Here is a 22,069-nt window from a genome sequence, read left to right as displayed (position 1 = left end):
AATTTGCGTGAAGACTGTGAAGCACTGTAATGGCTAGCAACTGATGCAGGGTGTAGTGGCGACAGTCAATATATATACCTGCATAAACGCATTATGTTAATGTTCACAGATATTATGGACGCTATTCTTCGTCTTATCATATTAAAAATGAAATATAATGTGATATTTATATTTTGTAGCAAAAAAAAATTAACACTGAAAAAGTTACAGGTTTTTGTATCTTTTATTTTGATAATTTCATATTTTACTGCGCATTTAAAACTGTATTAAGAAAAATAACAATATTCTTAATTAAAAACCTTTATTTTATTTACAATGATTTATAAAAATATATAATAGCTAGCGAATGATATAATAATAATAGCAAACTGCAATAATAATAAAAGTCACCACGTAGACTATATATTAGACACTGTATAGCCATAATATATAGACTATACATAGACATCCCATCCAATCCAGTACTGTGTGGCTACGGTACTAAAGAAAATAGCCACCCCCTCTCTTCCCGTGGGTGTCGTAAGAGGTGACTAGGGGATAATACAGTTCCATAGCTACCACCTTGAAACTTAATAATAATTGTGTTTGCTAGCAAACGAAAAAAACCGACTTCAATAACATCGACGCGTTATCAAAGATTACTCAAAAAGTAGTTATCAGATCTCCATAAAATTTATATGTGACCACATGATAAACATTAGCTTTCGATTAAATTAAAAATTATCAAAATCGGTACACCCAGTAAAAAGTTATCGCAGATTTTCGAGAGTTTCCCTCAATTTCTCTGAGATCCCATTATCAGATCCTGGTTTCCTTATCATGGTACTAAACTAGAGATATTCCCTTTCTAACAAAAAAGAATTATCAAAATCGGTACATCCAGTAGAAAGTTATGCGGTATAATACAACGTAGGTCGACGAAAAAAGCGTCAAGTAAAATCGCTTATTAGATATAACTCGAAAAGTAGTTGTTAGATCTCAAATAAATTTAAATGGGACCAAATGACACACACCACCTTTCGATCAAAAGAAAATTTGTCGAAATCGCTCCACCCTGACTGGGTGTTCTGAAGTAACATACATAAAAAATAAAAAATAAAATACAGTCGAATTGAGAATCTCCTCCTTTTTTGGAGGTCGGTTAAAAATCCGACCGATGGCGGGATAACCATCCAAATGCTGACTTTGAAATACACAGGCCGAAGACGGGCAGGAGCGACTTCGGTGCGACAAAGCCAACCCTGCGGTCACCAACCCGCCTGCCCAGCGTGGTGAGTATGGGCAAAACACATGAGTTCACGTTATTTTTTGAGTAAACTTGTGGAGGCCTATGTCCAGCTGTGGACTGTGATAGGCTAAAGTGAAGTGTGTGTGTGAAGTGAATGTCAAAAGTTAGTAATAAATATTTATGGTTTAAAAAAAATTAAGATGCTAATGCAATTACCTAAAAGACGTCAAATGGAAATCTTCTTCCTTTTCTGGCTAATTTAAAAGATTTAAATTAAAGCAATTATTAAAATAAAAGGTACAAAATCGCGAGACTTTTTCAGTGCTAACTTTTTTGCTACAAAATATAAATATCACATTATTTTTTATTTTTAATGTGATAAGACAAAGAATAGCGTCCATAATATTTGTAAATATTATTATAAAGCATTTTTGTGGGTATATATTGACCATCACCACTTCACTCTGCATCAGTCGCTAGCCACTGTCCAGAGCTTCACGCAAAGTGCTACACAAAATGATGTCTCGAACAAGCTTAATACTTCTCCTTATCTGTTTTGTGTGCGTCACTGAGATAACGAATGGGTACATCATTGATGTACCACCTAGATGTGCAGAGAATGGAAAACCTGTAAGTTTGTGTTTTATTTGCAAATTTGGAAATTTGTATCATAGTTAAAGTTTTAATCATTTCAATCTATCAGTATATATTGCAATGCGTTGAACCTTTTTTAGACCTTGATGATAAACGTGCGGCATTGTCATACATACATAGAAGAATAAGAATGACTGTTAAATAATATTATTGAAATTATTATGTTTATTCTTAATCTTAATTTTTGGTGTATCTAATGACTGATATTTCTTCTTCAGTGTCGGAGCAATTCAGCGTGCTGCAGTGATAAATGTTTGCCCAACCCGATTCATAGATGCAGTTCTTAAATAGTTTTGTTTGAAATGAACAATAATATTTCATTATTTTACGAATTGATTGCAAGGGTTAAGATTGGCTAAATAAGGATTGCCGAACTATTTTTTAACCGACTTCAAAAAAAGGAGGAGGTTACTCAAATCGACCGTATATATATTTTATTATGTATGTTCTACCAATTATAAATCTGTTATAATACAAAAATAAATTAGATCATATTATATAATATACAGTTTAACTCTATATATAGTTTTATTGAAATTAAAATTAAAAGCTTCCAAAGTCACAGTGGAGTTAAAAAAAGGAAAATATGTAATCGCAAAGATGATCAAAGGCTACGTGAATCGTTTTCAACTTCCTATGTACGTTTCAAAAACTTCAAGTGCCTTTTTAACTTTATGGAAATGAAATGAAAACATTTATTCTGCAATAAGTTAGAAACCTAACGAATATCACAAAATGTCTCTCGGATCTTACACCTTCATCGGAGGTCATCTTAGATATAGCTGACATTGAAGTACTTGATAATGTGGTAGTTGAACTTCTTAAGCGTTTAGTCTTGAGTAAATCAGCAGGACCTGATCATATTCCTCCATTATTTATAGTTTCTTGTGCAAAAAGATTAAAGACCCCGTTAGTATTATTGTTCAGACTGTCATTGGAGTTCGGTATAGTGCCTGATATTTGGAAATCTGCATTCGTAACGCTAATACATAAGAAAGGTCCAAAAAATATAGTGAAAAACTACAGACCGATTTCTAAATTGTGTTTTTTTTGCTTAGGTTTTCGAAAGAGTCATGCACAAACAAGTATATGCTCATATCAAGAGTATTTCTAAATGAACAAAACATGGTTTCGTTAAGAATAAATCAACTACTTCTAGTCTTCTTCTATGTAGTGATTTTTTAACAGGACATAAGTCTAAAGGTTACAATCATTACAGCCTATCACAGTCCACTGCTGGACATAGGCCTCCATAAGTTTACGCCAAAAATAGCGTGAACTCATGTGTTTTGCCCATAGTCACCACGCTGGGCAGGCGGGTTGGTGACCGCAGTGCTGGCTTTGTCGCACCGAAGACGCTGCTGCCCGTCTTCGGCCTGTGTATTTCAAAGCTAGCAGTTGGATGGTTATCCCGCCACCGGTCGGCTTTTTAAGTTCCAATGTGGTAGTGGAACTGTGTTATCCCTTAGTCGCCTCTTACGACACCCACGGGAAGAGAGGGGGTGGCTAAATTTTTTAGTACCGTAGCCACACAGTACAAAGTAGATGTAATCTACACAGATTACAGTAAGGCATTTGATAGAATTGATCATAAAATGCTATTGCGTAAGCTGTAGATGGTTGGTATCCGAGGAAATCTATACAGGTGGTTTTCGTCATATATTACAAATAGATGTCAAACAGTGGTTCTTAACTGATACACGTCATCATCGTTGTTTATATCCTCGGGTATCCCTCAGGGCTCGATTCTGGGCTCTCTATTATTTAATATAGTCATAAATTATATTTCACATTGTTTTAATCATTCTAAGATTCTTTTATATATTTTTTTAATAATAATAGTAATGCTTTATTCATACAAATATTTACATACAATAATGAGTTCCCTGGTTCTTGTGATAGGCAAAGCCTGTGCCACAATGAACCAGTGTGCTCTTCCATTATTTATTTCTAAAGCAAATTTTACACAAGAGAACTTAAGTAAATATATTACCTTTAAGCAAATTAGACATAATTAAATAATAAAAAAATAAAAATAAAAAATAAAATAGTACGGGATAAGGAGGATATGTGTGCATATCTATGTGTGTATATGCAGACGACATGAAAATTTTCTGTCCTATTCGCACTCAATGAGATGCATATTGTTTGCAACTTGACCTTCAGACATTTGAGGCATACTGTCAGCTTAAATGACTACTAGTTCCACCGTGACTTTGGAAGCCACAAAGTTTGATTTCAGTAAATACACAAGGGTTTTTTTATTTCACTTTATTGTATTAACTGTGTAAAATTATTATATAATAAATAAAACTTAACCTATTTTTGTATTATTCTACATTTATATTTGGTGCGAAAAATAAACAATATTTACCAATCCCTTCTGACTTATCCAATCTTAAGCCTTCCACCCAATTCGTAAAATAATGAAATAGTATAATGTTTGATTCATTTCAAACAAATTTATTTAAGAACTGCATCTATTAATTGTGGGCAAACATTGCTTACTGCAGCATACTGAATTGCTCTGACACTGAAAAAGAAATATCAGTCATTAGATGCACCGAAATTTAATACAAAGAATACACATAATAATTTCAATAATATTATTGAATTGTCATTCTTATATTTATAGAAATAGAAAGTGTATTTTTCCGTTCCGTTTTAGTTTCACATGCACCTAAGTATGAAAAAGGTATTTTCATACATAAAAAAAATACAGGGCGTGTCTCTGCAGGGGAGGCTCTTCCTCATGTAGCCCGGGCGCAATTAGTACCATTGCGGCCTGATGACAGTTCCGCACATCTTCGGCTGACCCTTTTTTTCTTTTATATATTACGCCCTTGCCTTGGGCTTTCGGCACCCGTAACACCAAGTACGTGGTGCCTCCTACCGTAAAGTAAATTTACCCCTGTGTACCCCTGCCAAGACAGTGTTATCATATCGAAGGAATATAAATTTCTTCTTAGACAAGTATATGTGTTCTAGGAAGTAAACTTCCATTCCAACTAAATCAAAGTATAAATAAGGCTCAACCAATTGCTATATATAGGTAGCTGATAGATTTAAATGACTAAAACATAAACTACGCCACACATTTATACATTTGCAAATAAAACACAAACTTACAGGTTTTCCTTTCTGTCCACATTTAGTTCTAGGTGGTACATCAATGATGTGTCCATTTGTAATCTCGGCGACGCACACAAAACAGATAAGGAGTAGTATTAAGGTTGTGCGAGACATCATTTTGTGTAGCAATTTGCGTGAAGACTGTGAAGCACTGTAATGGCTAGCGACTGATGCAGGGTGTAGTGGCGACAGTCAATATATATACCTGCATAAACGCATTATGTTAATGTTCACAGATATTATGGACGCTATTCTTCGTCTTATCATATTAAAAATGAAATATAATGTGATATTTATATTTTGTAGCAAAAAAAAATTAACACTGAAAAAGTTACAAGTTTTTGTATCTTTTATTTTGATAATTTCATATTTTACTGCGCATTTAAAATTGTATTAAGAAAAATAACAATATTCTTAATTAAAAACCTTTATTTTATTTACAATGATTTATAAAAATACTAGCTGTTCCCCGCGACTTCGTCCGCGTGATATATAGCCTATGTTCTTTTCCGGAACTCAAACCATCTCCAAATCAAATTTCATCCAAATTGGTTCAGCCGTTTTTGCTTCATTGAGTAACAAACATCCAAACATCCACACTTTCACATTTATAATATAAGTAGAATTAGTAGGATAGTAGAGAAGAGAAGTCCTCGATAAGACGTTAAACTGTCGAAACACCAACCGGAGCTCAAATACAGAGGTTTGTTTGGACATTTGGTGCCAGTACAGGGTATCAATCGGCGGCGGCGGATGAGCGTTATATACAGGCCGAGTAAGGTTTACTGTGCACCCACTAACCCGCATTGGACAAGCGTGGTTGGTGGGTTTCATGTCCAAACCCTTCTCTACGTCCAGTAGGATTATAATATTAGTAGGATTAGTAGGATTAGTTACTTACCAGTTTTTTCCTTGGTATTCTTATCCTCAATTGAAGTGGGACCTGAAAGTTGTACAGGTGCAGTATCCATATGAGGCGTACTGATGATAAGTTCTGAAAATTGATATGACAATAGATTAGAATGTACATAGGCTTTTTGGGCATGGAAAGTCAGATTTTCAAATCGTCTTATGTGACTTGTGTAGAACAATTATTTAATATACTTAATTAAACACCTAGTCAGTTTTTTAGTGTTAAAGATAAAATTTCTTCTTTCTTTATCAAGCATTTTCCCCAGTTGCGTCCTAAGCTGTGATGCGTCAAAGCCTAGGGTCTGTTGTATCACAGCAATTACCGATACCTATGAAAATGAGGTTCAAGTATTTGCCTATGCCGGGAATAAGGAAGGACTAAAAATTTTGAAAACGTTCAAATATTTTTCTGCTGGTAGGAATAACCTTCCTTTTTAATATAAAAAATTATGTATTCCTCACCAGAATTCTGTTTAATTTCTGCATCTCCCATAACTGTTTGAACATGCAGTTGTAAGTCAGCATCCTTATTCAAAGTTTTTGGATCTGAAATAAATTTAAAAAGAAATTAAATTGTGATCTCATTCATATAGATATAATAGCTGGCGAATGATATAATAATAATAGCAAACTGCAATATTAATAAAAGTCCCACGTAGACTATATATTAGACACTATAGCCATCATACATAGACTATACATAAAAATTATGTGGTGTCATGGGACACCAGATAGGAACGAAGTTGCTTCGGATAGTAGCAACACAATTTGAAAAAAAAAATGTTGAATTTTATACCTATATATTTTTTAGTTCTTGATTTTTTTTTAATTTTGTTGATTGGTTTTTAATTAAGTACATAAAAGTATTTAGGAAAGTTAGTATTTTAGAAAATAACAAATACCGTAAAATAAAATAAATCAAACAAAATTATAATAATAATAATAATTCAAACTATTAAGTGAAATAAAAAAAACATATGTCTTTATTTATAATATTACATAAATAATTTAAAATATGTGGTGTCATGGGACACCAGGTAGGAACCAAGTTCCTTCGGATAGTATAGAAGCAACAAAAATTTAAAAAAAAATGTTGAATTTTATATAATTATATTTTCTAGTTCTTGATTTTTTTTAAGTTGATTGGTTTTTAATTAAGTACATAAAAGTATTTAGGAAATTTAGTATTTTAGAAAATAACAAATACCGTAAAATAAAATAAATCAAACAAAATAATAATAATTATTATTATTATTCAAACTATTAAGTGAAATAAAAAAACATAAGGTTTTATTTATTTTTGTTGACAGTATAAAATTACATAAATAATTTAAAAAAAAGTTTACTAGTAATATTTTAGTTTTACAAACGTCATATTATACAGTCGTGTGACTGATATTACGTCACTTCCGTTATATATTTTTCTTACGGTTCTAGTATCACATTTTTTTTCAGTTCGGTCGCCCAGCCAAGTGTCAGGCCTGCCGTAAGAAACTTCGTTCCAAAAATCCCATAAGGAACTTCTTTCCGAAAAAATATTAATTATAATGTAATAGATGTGTAATTGTTAATAAAAAATGCAAATTGTTTGGAATTATATATTTATCAATAATTTATAAACTTTATACGGCGTGTTATTAACCGGGACGACAGGCTGACCAAACCTAAATCTAACACCTGCATAGCGAAGATATGGCGTAATACAAATACCTTAAAGAGGTCGAATGAAAATCTTCCTTTCTTTTTAGCCAGTTTTAAAGTTTTTAATTAAGAGTATTGTTATTTTTCTTAATACAATTTTAAACGCGAAGTAAAATATGAAATTATCAAAATAAAAGATACAAAAACTTGAAGCTTTTTCAGTGTTAATTTTTTTGCTACAAGATATACATATCATGTAACAAATATTCAAAAATATTACATTCAAAAATATTAAATATATAAAGTAATGTCAAAAGTAGCTGTATGGTTACGGCAGTTAGCTGTGTGGTTACGGCAGTAAAGAATACAGTCACCCCTTCTTTTCCCGTAGGCGACTAAGGGATAACACAGTTCCACTACCACCTTGGAACTTAAAAAGCCGACCGATGGCTGGATAACCATCCAACTCCTGGCTTTCAAATACACAGGCCGAAGACGAGCAGCAGCGTCTTCAGTGCGACAAAGCCAGCTCTGCGGTTACCAACCCGCCTGCCCACCGTGGTGACTATGGGCAACACACATGAGTTCACGCCATTTTTGGCTCGAACTTGTGGAGGCCTATGTCCAGCTGTGGACTGTGATAGGCTAAAGTGAAGTGTGTGTGTGAAGTGAATGTCAAAAGTTATTAATAAATATTTACGGTTTAAAAAAAATTAAGATGCTATTGCAAATACCTAAAAGACGTCAAATGGAAATCTTCTTCCTTTTCTGGCTAATTTAAAAGATTTTAATTTAAGCAATTATTAAAATAAAAGGTACAAAATCGCGTAACTTTTTCAGTGCTAGCTTTTTTGCTACAAGATATAAATATCACATTATTTTTCATTTTTAATGTGATAAGACAAAGAATAGCGTTCTTATTATTTGTAAACATTATTATAAAGCATTTTTGTGGGTATATATTGACCATCACCACTTCACTCTGCATCAGTCGCTAGCCACTGTCCAGAGCTTCACGCAAATTGCTACACAAAATGATGTCTCGAACAAGCTTAATACTTCTCCTTATCTGTTTTGTGTGCGTCACCGAGATTACAAATGGGAACATCATTGATGTACCACCTAGATGTGCAGAGAATGGAAAACCTGTAAGTTTGTATTTTATTTGCAAATGTGTAAATGTGTGTCATAGTTAAAGTTTTAGTCATTTCAATCTATCAGTATAGATTGCAGTGCGTTGAACCTTTTTTAGACCTTGATGATAAACCTGCAGCATTGTCATATATACATAGAAGCATAAGAATGACTGTTAAATAATATTATTGAAATTATTATGTTTATTCTTAATCTTAATTTTTGATGTATCTAATGACTGATATTTCTTTTTTAGTGTCAGAGCAATTCAGCGTGCTGCAGTAATAAATGTTTGCCCGACCCGATTCATAGATGCAGTTCTTAAATAGTTTTGTTTGAAATAAACAATAATATTTCATTATTTTACGAATTGATTGCAAGGGTTAAGATTGGATAAATAAGGATTGGCGAACTATTTTTAACCGACTTCAAAAAAAGGAGGAGGTTACTCAAATCGACCGTATATATATATTTTTTATGTATGTTCTACCAATTATAAATCTGTAATAATACAAAAATAAATTAGATCATATTATATAATATACAGTTTAACTCTATATATAGTTTTATTGAAATTAAAGTTAAAAGCTTCCAAAGTCACAGTGGAGTTAAAAAAAGGAAAATATGTAATCGCAAAGATGATCAAAGGCTACGTGACTCGTTTTCAACTTCCTATGTACGTTTCAAAAACATCAAGTGCCTTTTTAACTTTATGGAAATGAAATGAAAACATTTATTCTGCAATAAGTTACAAACTTAACGAATATCACAAAATGTCTCTCGGATCTTACACCTTCATCGGAGGTCATCTTAGATATAGCTGACATTGAAGTACTTGATAATGTAGTACTTGAACTCCTTCAGCGTTTAGTCTCGAGTAAATTAGCAGGATCCGATCATATTGCTCCATTATTTATAGTTTCTTGTGCAAAAAGATTGAAGACCCCGTTAGCATTATTGTTCAGACTGTCATTGGAGACCGGTATAGTGCCTGATATTTGGAAATCTGCATTCGTAACGCTAATACATAAGAAAGGTCCAAAAGATATAGTGAAAAACTACAGACCGATTTCCAAATTGTGTTTTTTTGCTTAGGTTTTCGAAAGAGTCATGCACAAACAAGTATATGCTCATATCAAGAGTATTATATTCTAAATGAACAAAAACATGGTTTCGTTAAGAATAAATCAACTACTTCTAATCTTCTTCTATGTAGTGATTTTTTAACAGGACATATGTCTAAAGGTTACAAAGTAGATGAAATCTACACAGATCACAGTAAGGCATTTGATAGAATTGATCATAAAATGCTATTGGGTAAGCTGTAGATGGTTGGTATCCGAGGAAATCTATACAGGTGGTTTTCGTCATATATTACAAATAGATGTCAAACAGTGGTTCTTAACTGATACACGTCATCATCGTTGTTTATATCCTCGGGTATCCCTCAGGGCTCGATTCTGGGCCCTCTATTATTTAATATAGTCATAAATTGTATTTCACATTGTTTTAATCATTCTAAGATTCTTTTATATATTTTTTTTAATAATAATAGTAATGCTTGATTCATACAAATATTACATACAATAATGAGTTCCCTGGTTCTTGTGATAGGCAAAGCCTGTGCCACAATGAACCAGTTTGTTCTTCCATTATTTATTTCTAAAGCAAATTTTACACAAGAGAACTTAAGTAAATATATTACCTTTAAGCAAATTAGACATAATTAAATAATAAAAAATAAAAATAATAAATAAAATAGTACAGGATAAGGAGGATATGTGTGCATATCTATGTGTGTATATGCAGACGACATGAAAATTTTCTGTCCTATTCGCACTCAATGAGATGCATATTGTTTGCAACTTGACCTTCAGACATTTGACATTCTCGATTTAAACGTTAACAAATGCTTTGTCTGTACTATTACTCGTTGTTTAACACCACTAGCAACCTTCTACTATATTATCCACCACCATATTATAGTCAGCTGACTTTATTTTTTCTTCAAGATGTTAGGTAAACTATAATCCAACAAATTTTAAAGTGGGAGGAAATGACAAAAAAAACTTTTTTTCTCCATGCGTGGGAGGCTGCTACTGACCAGGCACCCATGGAGTCGCAGCTGACGGTCGCGAATATTCATAATATAAATCCCTAATGCATTTTACGAAGTTTCGTTTGGGAGGAAATTGGTCATGAAAATCTGTCACTGGCTTCCGAACCATATAGTCTTTGACAACAGAACCTTACTAATTTACAAACTTATAATTTAAATAAAATTTTGGTCGAATTTCGACCACTGGGCGACCACTAGTAAATTTTAAAAACATCAAATTAAAACTACTAAAATTACAATAATTAAATAAAACATAGAAAACAGTATTTACTAATAGATCATAATGAAAGAAAAACAACAAACACTATTATAATAATTGTGTTTGCTCGCAAACGAAAAAAAACCGACTTCAATTACATCGACGAGTAATACAACGTAGATCGACAAAAAAATAGTCAAGTAACTACGCGTTATCAAAGATTACTCAAAAAGTAGTTATCAGATCTCAATAAAATTTATATGTGACCACATGACAAACATCAGCTTTCGATTAAATTAAAAATTATTAAAATCGGTAAACCCAGTAAAAAGTTATTGCGGATTTTTAAGAGTTTTTTCTCGATTTCTCTGGGATCCCATCATCAGATCCTGGTTACCTTATCATGGTACTAAACTAGAGATATCTCCTTTCCAACAAAAAAAGAATTATCAAAATCGGTACATCCAGTAGAAAGTTATGTGGTATAATACAACGTAGGTCGACGAAAAAAGCGTCAAGTAAAAACGCATTATTAGATATAACTCGAAAAGTAGTTGTTAGATCTCAAATAAATTTAAATGGGACCAATTGACACACGCCACCTTTCGATTAAAAGAAAATTTGTCGAAATCGGTCCACACGGTCAAAAGTTCTGATGTAACATACATTTAAAAAAAAAAAAAAAATACAGTCGAATTGAGAACCTCCTCCTTTTTTGGAAGTCGGTTAAAAGGTTAAGATATAAAATGATTTTTAATATTTTCAAAATTATCAAACAAAAAGATAAACTTTAAATATTAAGTAACGATAATTATGATTTTAATTTTGATTATTTTATGTTATGATTTTTATTTTTTAAGTCGCTCAACGTGTATTAGAACGGGCTATGCTTGGGGTTTCTCTTAAAGATAGGATTAGAAATGAGACTTTTGCGAGAGGACGATAGTAACCGACATAGTCCATAGTTCGCTGGTCACCTGTGTCGCAGGACCGATAGACGCTGGAGCAGACGTCCTGGAGTGGAGAAGTCTCGCGACACAGGTAACCAGCCCACCGCCACTTTAACTTGCATTAAGGAGGAGGTTACTCAATTCGACCGTTCGGGGATAACTTCGTCGTTTATAAACCTATTTTGATAATTATTTTCTTGTTGGAAAGGAGATATCCTAAGTGTGGGACCATGATAAGGAAACCAGTATCTGATAATGGGATCCTAGAAAAATCGAGGGGAACCCTCGAAAATCCGTACAACTTTTTATTGGGTATACTGATTTTGATGGCTTTTAACATTTAAATTTCATCGAGATCTGATTACAACTTTTGGAGTAATCTGTGATAATGCATATCACTTGACTATTTTTTCGTCTACCTACGTTGTATTAGCTATCGATGTAATTGAAGGCTGTTTGTTTTCGTTTTCCAGCAAACACAATTATTAGTAATTTCTTCCTATTTTAACATTTAACATTTGTCGGATCACAGCTCACCTAATATCTTGAAGGAAAAATAAAGTCAGCTGACCATAACATGGTGGATTATACGTCAGTTGGCTGCTTGAACATAATAAAAAATTACATTTTCAACTATGTCCTCTCAACTAGAAAATTACCAGGTCATAATTTATATACTACTATCACTGAAAATTAATTTCAGCTTGTATCTGTCCGATTTGTAACAAAAATTTATTTTATTTTACAAATATATTACAAATAAAGCATAAAGATAGTTACAGGCAGTGAAGTACAATGGGTGGACATATGGCTAATTAGCCATTTCTTCCAGGCCACCCATACATAGAAAGGAAACTTATTATCTAAATTGGGTAGGTGGTGTAGATGTATAATAAACTTACATACAGATGTCATAATTTCAACAATCATAATTTTAATGTGATAAATTCATAAAATCGACGGCAAACGACTGTTTCTTAACTATCGAAAAACTTAACTTTTGCCACAATTGTTTGTACGCATATACTAAGAATTTATGTATGTCACTGTAAAATTCAGAATATTAAATAATCATACTGACCGACATATTCAGTGGGTCATTAACACAACTGACTACACCAATTACGCAAAATTACCAAGTATCTTCCTGTGTCAGGATAGGGGTGATAATAAGAATAATGAAAATAGTTATTAGAAATATTAAAAGAACAAACCGAAAATCTTTATGAACAAGACGTCTACAACAAGTCATAAATTCCCAGTAAAATATTATGCAGAGACAAAAATATATTATGAACAAGCAATTATTCTAGAGGCTCTACTTGGGTTAGGTTAACACCAATTAACTAAGAAGGTGACAAACTACGACTATCATCTCGTACATTCAACTCGTATAAGGTATTCAATACGTACGCTTTCTTAAAGCGTGATCGACACTTCAATATATAAATTCGAATATATAAAATATTTGTCCATTTACAGACAAAAAGATTATTATTAAATCGATTTATGAATAACAAGTGCAATTTGTGACTTGAACATAAATAACGAAACAATACAACATTCTTAGTGTGAGAAATCCACCGTGCACATTTTTTGCTTTGTGGTCTGGGGTCGTGGTAAAAAACCGACCTATGGCAGGATAGCCATCTAACTGCTGGCTTTGAAATACACAGGCCGAGGAAGGGCAGCAGCGTCTTCGGTGCGACAAAGCCAGCCCTGCGGTCACCAGCCCGCCTGCCCAGCGTGGTGACTATGGGTAAAACACATGAGTTCACGTGTGGAGGCTTACGTCCAATAGTGGACTGCGAAAGGCTGCTGTGATGGTCTGGGGTCGTGTTGACGACACTGACCGGAAACGGCCTTTTACATAATATTATCATAAATAAATAGCTATGTTAAGAAGTTGTACCGAAGTCAACTTAATTCATAGCTCTTCATTACTTTCTTTTTTTTTCTCTTCTCATTTTGCGGCCAAAAACGTCTTAGATTTGTCATGTTTGTGATCGTATATATATGTGTGTTTTTTAATGAGCAGTAACAAAATTTCTACAATAATTCAATTCTGTCGTCACTATCTATGAGATGGCGGCAAGCTATCGAACAAAATAGTACATAAATATGGCATAAATATATAAAAAGACAAAGGTAGATTTCATTTACAATTTATTGTATTAACAATATAACATTACAAATATATATAATTAAACTGTATTATTCCAGATTTATAATTGATAGAATAATTTTAAGAAAAACCACTTGATTTAACCAATCTTAACCCTTGACCCGATTCGTAAAATTATTAAGTAATATAATATTTGATTCATTTGAAACAAAATTATTTAAGAAGCGCATTTCCACTTGAATGGTATACAATGACCACCGCAGCAATCATCATAGCTTTTACACTGAAAAAGAAAAATATGAGACATTACACATATAACTAAAATTATGACTAAGAACGTACATAATAATTTCAGTAATATTAAGTATTCAGTATTTATCCTCACTAAAATGACATTTTTTACAATTTTTGTCTCTGTCTGTCTCTCTGTTTGTTCCGGCTAATCTCTGAAACGGCTGGATCGACCTTGACGGGACTCGGGACTGATAACTGATATAGTAAGGAGTAACTTAGGCTATTTTATTTTAGAAATTTATTTGTTTTCTTACTCTGCGAACTGAACTATAACTTTTTTGTTAAATCCCACGCGGACGAAGTCGCGGGCACAGTTAGTATATATTAATAGACTAACGTTAAGATGTTTTGCCTCCCATTTTAGACAAAAACCTCACAATTACTCCCCATAAATTATATATCATTTTATAGATAATAGTTTGCTCTACCGGCATCCACAACTAAAAAAATTAAACTATCTAAAAAGTAAGGTTTGGTATGCTTTAAGACTAAGGAAGGCTATTTTTAACCGACTTCCAAAAAAGGAGGAGGTTCTCAATTCGACTGTATTTTTTTTTTTATGTATGTTACATCAGAACTTTTGACCGGGTGGACCGATTTCGACAAATTTTGTTTTAATCGAAAGGTGGTGTGTGCCAATTGGTCCCATTTAAATTTATTTGAGATCTAACAACTACTTTTCGAGTTATATCTAATAATGCGTTTTTACTTGACGCTTTTTTCGTCAACCTACGTTGTATTATACCGCATAACTTTCTACTGGATGTACCGATTTTGATAATTCTTTTTTTGTTGGAAAGGAGATATACCAAGTTTAGTACCATGATAAGGAAACTAGGATCTGATGATGGGATCCCAGAGAAATCGAGGGAAACTCTTGAAAATCCACAATAACTTTTTACTGGGTATACCGATTTTGATAATTCTTTTTTTATTGGAAAGAAGATATCCCTAGTTTAGTACCATGATAAGGAAACTAGAATCTGATGATGGGATTCCAGAGAAATCGAGGGAACTTCTTGAAAATCCGCAATAACTTTTTATTGAGTGTACCGATTTTAATAATTTTTAATTTAATCGAAAGCTGATATTTGTCATGTGGTCACATATAAATTTTATTAAGATCTCATAACTACTTTTTGAGTAATCTTTGATAACGCGTAGTTACTTGACTATTGTTTCGTCGATCTACGTTGTATTACTCGTTGATGTAATTGAAGTCGGTTTTTTTTTTCGTTTGCGAGCAAACACAATTATTTTCCTCAAATCATCACCGGCGAAACCGCATGGCCCATGTAGTTTATAATAAAATACTTTCCTTTTTTGTGTTGTTTTTTTTTATCTGAATCAAACAATATTCCGATACTTTGCGTCCTTGCATGCGGCTTTCGATGGCCTCTAAAATCCGGCGCTCGATGCACCGCGCCCCAGGGACTATATTTAACTCTATCCTTGTGTCAAGACTTGTTAGCACAACAGTCACATCACTGGTTTGTGGCAGTTGCGCTGGCGGTTGTGCGTTCGATCCCCGCATGTGGCAAACATTTGTATTGGCCATACAGATGTTTGCCGTGGTCTGGGTGTTTGTGCAGTCCTTGTGGGTCTCCTCACTGTGCCTCGGTTATCACGTTAATCCGTCGGTCCCGATTGTTATCATGTACACCTGATAGCGATCGTTATTCTAGGGATTATATCCGCTAGCCCGCATCGGGGCAGCGTGGTGGATTAAGCTCTGATCCTTCTCCTATATGGGGAAAGAGGCCTATGCCCAGCACCGGGGTATTACATGCTGAAGCTGTGGCTTTACCAAGACAACGTTATCATATCGAAAGAATGTAAATTCCTTCTTGACTTGTTCCTTAATTGCGTTCTAAGTAAGGTATAAGGCGCAACGCATTGCTTATGTAGGTAACTGATTGATTGATATGAATACAACTAAAACTAAGATACACATTTAAATTGTTGCAAATAAAACAGCTACTTACAGATTCGCCTTTCTTCGAACATGTTTTATGGGCTGCAGCTCGTTCAAATCTTCCTCCCTCAGTGACATGCCCATTTGTAATCTCGGCGACGCACACAAAACAGATAAGGAGAAGTATTAAGCTTGTGCGAGACATCATTTTGTGTAGCAATTGGCGTGAAGACTGTGAAGCACTGTCACACACAGACAGTTGTCGACAGTCAATATATACACCTGCATAAATGCATTATGTTAATTTTCACAGATATTATGGACGCTATTCTTTGTCTTATCATATTAAAAATGAAATATGTGATATTTATATCATGTAGCAAAAAAAATTAACACTGAAATAGTTACAAGTTTTTGTATCTTTTATTTTGATATTGCTTTATTTGTTTCTTAATTTAACACTTTCTTACATATTTAAAATTATATTAAATATTAGTATATAGTTAGTTTGTACTTTGTTTGTACTCCAGATAATAATAATATACGATTGGGATTGTCTATTATTAATCTCAAAAATTAGAGCGATCCGTAAAGGAAATTAAATTTCCTAAAACAAACCTTTCTTAGCAAATTAATGTAAAACAAACTGTTTCCTTGTAATCGTGCCTAAACATTGATTACTTTTTCAATTTTGCATTTCGACTCTGGATTTTTGTAACTACCAGAAATATCAATATTTTTATGGTTCAAAATACTTTTTTTCAAAGGAAATTTAATATTCTACAAAAAAAGTTTCTTAACATTTTTAGTTAAATTCACTCTTTTCACAGTTATTCGATGTTGTTAAGTTAAATTCAAAAGTAATTTATCGTTTTTTTCGGTAAGCTCTGATCCTTCTCCTATACGGGAAAATTACAGGTTTAAGTAAAATTAAGACGATAAATAAATTCAGTCAAATCAAATCATATTATTGAAATCTAGCTGTGCCCGCGACTTCGTCCTTCGTCCCGTCGCGTTCGGGATTTAACAAAATAGTTATTGTTCAGTTCGCAGAGTTATATAATTAAAAAAAAATCTTAAATAAAAGTAGCCTAAGTTACTTCTTATCATATCAGCTATCTAACAGTAAAGTCCCGGCATAATCGGTCCAGCTGTTTCAAAGATTAGCTAGAATAAACAGACGGACAGACAGATAGTCAGATAAAAATTATAAAAAAAAAAATATTATTTTGGTATATGTACCGTTTATACATACACATGAATTTGGTAAAAAGTGGTTATGTTAATATTACAAACAGATACGTACTCTAATTTCATTTATTTGTATAGATGAAGTAATGGACGGAGATCTGGCCCTCGCACCGTTTGATAATAAAATGCTTCGTTTTTTTTAAAAAAATCCATCATAAATACCCTCCGGCGGCGCCAGAGGCTTTAATTTCGAAACAATGTCAACGTGATTGACGGTCGATAATTTTTTGTTCAATTTCAAATCAACTCACGTTTATAAACACTTTTTAACCGACTTCCAAAAAAAGGAGGAGGTTACTCAATTCGACCGTATATATATATATATATATATTTTAATGTATGTTCGGAGATAACTTTTTCGTTTATGAACTGATTTTGATAATTCTTTTTTTGTTAGAAAGGAGATATCCCTAGTTTGTTACCATGATAAGGAAACTAGGATCTGATAATGGGATCCCAGAGAAATCGAGGGAATCTTTCAAAAATCGTACGGGTGACTAGTAAATTTAATCATGTTTTCATTAAGTACTATAAAGCACTACTATTTAATAAAGGTCTGGAGTCGATCTGATGATGGAGAAGAAAGATAGTCGAGGGAACTCTTCAACAATTTATAGCAATTACCTGCTTTTTGGACTTAATTCGTTTCTATTGATGAGAACTTTGCACATGTATTAGTTACAAGTGCCATTACAGTCTGATGATGGAGACGAAAGATAATCGAGGGAACTTTTCAACGACTTAAAGCAATTACCTGGTGTGTGGTCATCTGTGTCGCAGGACCAGGTTTGATGATGGAGCCCATAAACAGTCGAGGGAATTTCTCAACAATTTACAGCAGTTACCTTTTGCTGTTTGACGACCGCTTTGATATAATGGTGCATGTGCCGTGTCGGCGGCGCCTAAACACCGACGGTCGCGGGTTCAATTCCCGCTCGGAGTGGATATTTATGTTTATACAAATGTTTATTTTCGATCTAGTTGTTAATTCTTGTGGTTCTCCCAACCTAGCCTCAGAGAAAACGCTAGGCTGTCAGTCCCGGTTGTTATTACGTACATCTGATAGCAAACTTTACTCATCGGTCACACCACTGGCTGTTGCGCTGGCGTTAGTGGGTTCAATCTCCGCGCAGGACAGACATTTATATTGGCCAATAAGATGTTTGTCATGATCTGGGTGTTTGTGCTTGTGATTGTGTATGTTTCCGGACCCCCGACACAAGAGAAAAAGCATCCTTGTTAGGTCTACCCATCACTAAAAATTGTAAAATAAAATAATTTTTAACAAAAAAAAAACCGACTTCAAACAGAAAACTAAAAAGTGAAAAATATATTTACTTAGTACAAAGTAATTGGTATTTTGATTTAGTTAATCAGGAATGATTAAATAAATATTTTATAATATTGAAGACGGAAGTACGGACGTTTGGTTTGGATAAATGCGCTGTCATCCATGTAGAAAGAGGTAGAACTGTATCATCAGAAAATTTAGAACTTAACAACTCTTTGTCTTTTAGATCTCTCAACGAAGGTGAAACCTATAAATATCTCGTTATGTCAGAGGCATTGGGCATTGATGACGGAGCCATGAAACAACTGGTAAAGGAACGATTCTTTGGCCGGCTGAAGAAAGTTCTCAATAGCTTTCTTTCGGGCGGTAACAGGGTACGCGCCTTTAGCAGTTGGGTTATGCCCTTAATCATCTATACCTTTGGCATTTTGAGATGGACTCAAACGGAATTAGATTCCCTTGATCGCCAAGTCCGTAAACTGTTAACAGCGTACCTAATACACCATCCTCGATCGTCTGTGATGAGATTATACATCCCACGAAAATGTGGGGGTCGTGGCTTTTTAAACGCTAAAAATCTCCACAATCGTGAGGTGTATAATCTCAGAGAGTACTTTTTAAATATGAAGAGCGATATGCACATGGACGTTGTTGCAGTTGATAGCAGTTTTACTCCGTTGTCCTTAGGCAAAGAGAAATGGCGTAAGCCTATAGTAATGCGTACCGTTGACCGCGTGGCCATATGGACGAGCAAGGAATTACATGGCCGGTTCTACAAAGTTCTGACAGACCCAGATATAGACCAGCCTAGCTCTATATTCTGGTTACAACACGGGAACTTCTTCGGAGAAACCGAAGGTTTTGTCTGTGCAATTATGGACAAATTATTAAGACGAATAACTACCGGAAACATATCGTGAACAACGGAACTCCAGACATATGCCGAGCTTACCATAAGTCTAGACAATCCATTAGACATGTTGTTTCCGGTTGTAGTCATCTTGCTAACAGTGAGTACTTGCACTGACATAACCAATTAGCCAGGATTATACACCAACAACTTGCTATTCGATACGGCCTCGTTGCCAAAAACGAGTTGCCTTATTATAGGTAAAACCCAACGCAATTTCTTGAAAATGGTCGTGCATTGCTCTACTGGGATCGATATATTGTCACTAACAGGTTTATTGCAATCAATAAACCTGATATAGTGTTAGTAGACCGATCAGCGCGCCGAGCAATTATTGTTGACATTACAGTTCCACATGACGATAATCTCGTAAAGGCCGAAAAAGAAAAATTAAGTAAATATTTAGACCTTGCCCACGAGATTACCGGCATGTGGAATGTAGACTCAACAATAATTGTTCCTATTGTTGTATCGGTTAATGGTCTATTAGCGAAGAGTTTCGACCAACATCTTAAGAAACTCTCACTTGACTGTTGGATCAAGGGTCGGATTCAAAAGGCAGTGTTGCTTGAAACGGCCCGCATTGTGAGGAGGTTCCTCAGCCTGGAACCTTAACTACCGGTGGCCTGGGCCTCAACCTGCCACCGGAGGACTACTATTTTTATATTTTTAAATATTTTTATTTGTCTTTTTTATAAATATATTTAAAAATGTAATCATAAGAAAATATATTGAATAAAAGAAATAATAATAATAATTTATTTATATGCTAGCGCGACCCCATCTCGCCCCACTTAGGCGGAGGTCTGCTCACACGTGGATTTACATTTTCACGTGGTTTTTAGGCAGTAAAAGTCTGTCATACCTTCCGGTGTCCCCGCGCCGGAGGGTGTCCATGAAGATTTTTCCCACGTAAAAAAAGGGTTTCAAAACCAAAATCAAAAATTACTTTATTCATGCGGCCTTCAAAAGCACTCTTGAATCATCATTTAAAAAAAATTATAATTATAATTGTTTTCGTTGATAAATTATAGTTAAAAATAAAAGTACCATCGATTCGGAAGGTAGATTCTGCAGAGAAGAACGCCGCAGTTACTCTTAAAAATACTGTTCTATCATAAAATTATTCATATCTTACTTGAAAAGTTGAAATACAGTGTAATATCATTCAATTCACACATCTCTAATCCTACTAATATTATAAACGCGAAAGTTGATATGTATGGATGTATGGATGTTTGTACCTCTTCCACGCCAAAACTACCGATAGGGTTACTATGAAAGTTTACAATAATATAGCTTATACATTAGAATAACACATAGGCTATAGTTTTTTGAGATAGTGTGTGAATTCTCCAAAATATAACGATAATTGTCAAGTAAGTCGGAAAAAAATCTGCCATCTGCGAGCTATTCTGGCGTACGCTGCAAAAACTGTGGAGTTTACACGTATATAATGTATAGGAGAAATGTTTATCTTAATAATAATTAGTCCTACAAAAAAAACCGGGACAGCATATATCTATCTTTTATGAGTAAGCCATTATCGCCAAAACAGTGAACCATAAATACAATAAAAATTGATAATACATTTCTAATGCACATTTGGTAGTAACAAATTGATTTTTATATCAAAATAATACTTTTATTAAACTTCGTCTTACTACATCACTTAGACGATAATTAATCTATAATTACAATTATAGGCCTTTTTTAGACCCACAAACGCGCAATTGCAAACGCGCAAATACGAGTAAATAAAATTGGAGTCTCTGTTTGTAATATTAAAATAACTGCTTTGTACTAAATGCATATGGATGTATACACGGTACATATAACAAAATAACATTTTTTACAAATTTGGCTGTCTGTCTGTCTATCTGTTTGTTCCAGCTAATCTCTGAAACGGCTGGACCGATTTTGACTGGACATTCAATGGCAGATACCTGATGTAGCAAGGAGTAACTTAGGCTACTTTTATTTTATAAATTTATAACTCGGTGAACTGAACAATAACTTTTTTGTTAAATTCCACGCGGACGAAGTCGCGGGCTAGTATTAATATAATCTTGAAATAATAATTACTTTAGCTATTATATTCTTTTTCATAAAAACTTAAATTTATTTTCTGGTAATTGTAAAATAAGTGATAAGTAGTTATTTTAATGTTATTATAAATTAATGTTAATTAAATTACTTTAGTTATTTATTACTCAGAAATATTTTACTTCAGTGTTTTCATAATTAAAGTGTGCTTGTATTAGCATTTAATTATTTGATTAGATCTAATTCATTCTCTTATAAATTATTTGGC

General features: G+C 33.6%; 2 long non-coding RNA genes across 2 annotated transcripts; both read right to left on the bottom strand.

Annotated features, from left to right (window-relative positions):
- Positions 1–4,204: 4,204 nt before the first annotated feature.
- Positions 4,205–5,218, bottom strand: LOC123657978. Its single transcript, XR_006743810.1, has 2 exons — positions 5,012–5,218; positions 4,205–4,415 (listed from the first exon to the last, which is right to left on the bottom strand). It is a non-coding gene; the product is annotated as an uncharacterized LOC123657978 (long non-coding RNA).
- Positions 5,219–14,118: 8,900 nt separating this feature from the next.
- Positions 14,119–16,546, bottom strand: LOC123657908. Its single transcript, XR_006743800.1, has 2 exons — positions 16,374–16,546; positions 14,119–14,377 (listed from the first exon to the last, which is right to left on the bottom strand). It is a non-coding gene; the product is annotated as an uncharacterized LOC123657908 (long non-coding RNA).
- Between the last annotated feature and the right edge of the window lie 5,523 nt (positions 16,547–22,069).

This window comes from Melitaea cinxia, chromosome 11, assembly GCF_905220565.1.
Source record: "Melitaea cinxia chromosome 11, ilMelCinx1.1, whole genome shotgun sequence".
Lineage (NCBI taxonomy): Eukaryota > Metazoa > Arthropoda > Insecta > Lepidoptera > Nymphalidae > Melitaea > Melitaea cinxia.
Note: the sequence above shows the minus strand (reverse complement) of the source record. Positions and strands in the feature narration are given on the sequence as shown.